Genomic DNA, 403 nt, shown 5'->3' on the forward strand with positions numbered 1-403 from the left:
TTTGTTATCCACAAGTGACAAATTCGATTTTCTCTCTGCACTCGGCCCCTTCCTCACGCTCCCCGCAGGCATTCCCCACAACTCATGCTCATTTCGTCCATGAGTAAGTAAACATGATCACGCAGGCTTCGATGTCGTCGGAGTGGCAATGGATCACGTCGCGCCTGTGCAACCGCTGCTATTCGTATGCATTGACTTGCAGTCTTGCAATAAGGCCTATCTTTCGATTTGCATGAAATGACAACGATACAACAAAAGTCAAACGGGCCAAATCTGCGCTGACTTTCCCTCCCTCGCCCTTCCCTGGTCCTTACTCTTCTCCGCTTTCAAAATCGCAGGGTCAGACCTCTTTCCCCATTTCTTTTGCTCTCGCTTTCCCCGTCTCGAAACAGAAGTATAAACA

The sequence above is a fragment of the Penaeus monodon genome, chromosome 24 (genome assembly GCF_015228065.2).
Source record: "Penaeus monodon isolate SGIC_2016 chromosome 24, NSTDA_Pmon_1, whole genome shotgun sequence".
Taxonomy (NCBI): domain Eukaryota; kingdom Metazoa; phylum Arthropoda; class Malacostraca; order Decapoda; family Penaeidae; genus Penaeus; species Penaeus monodon.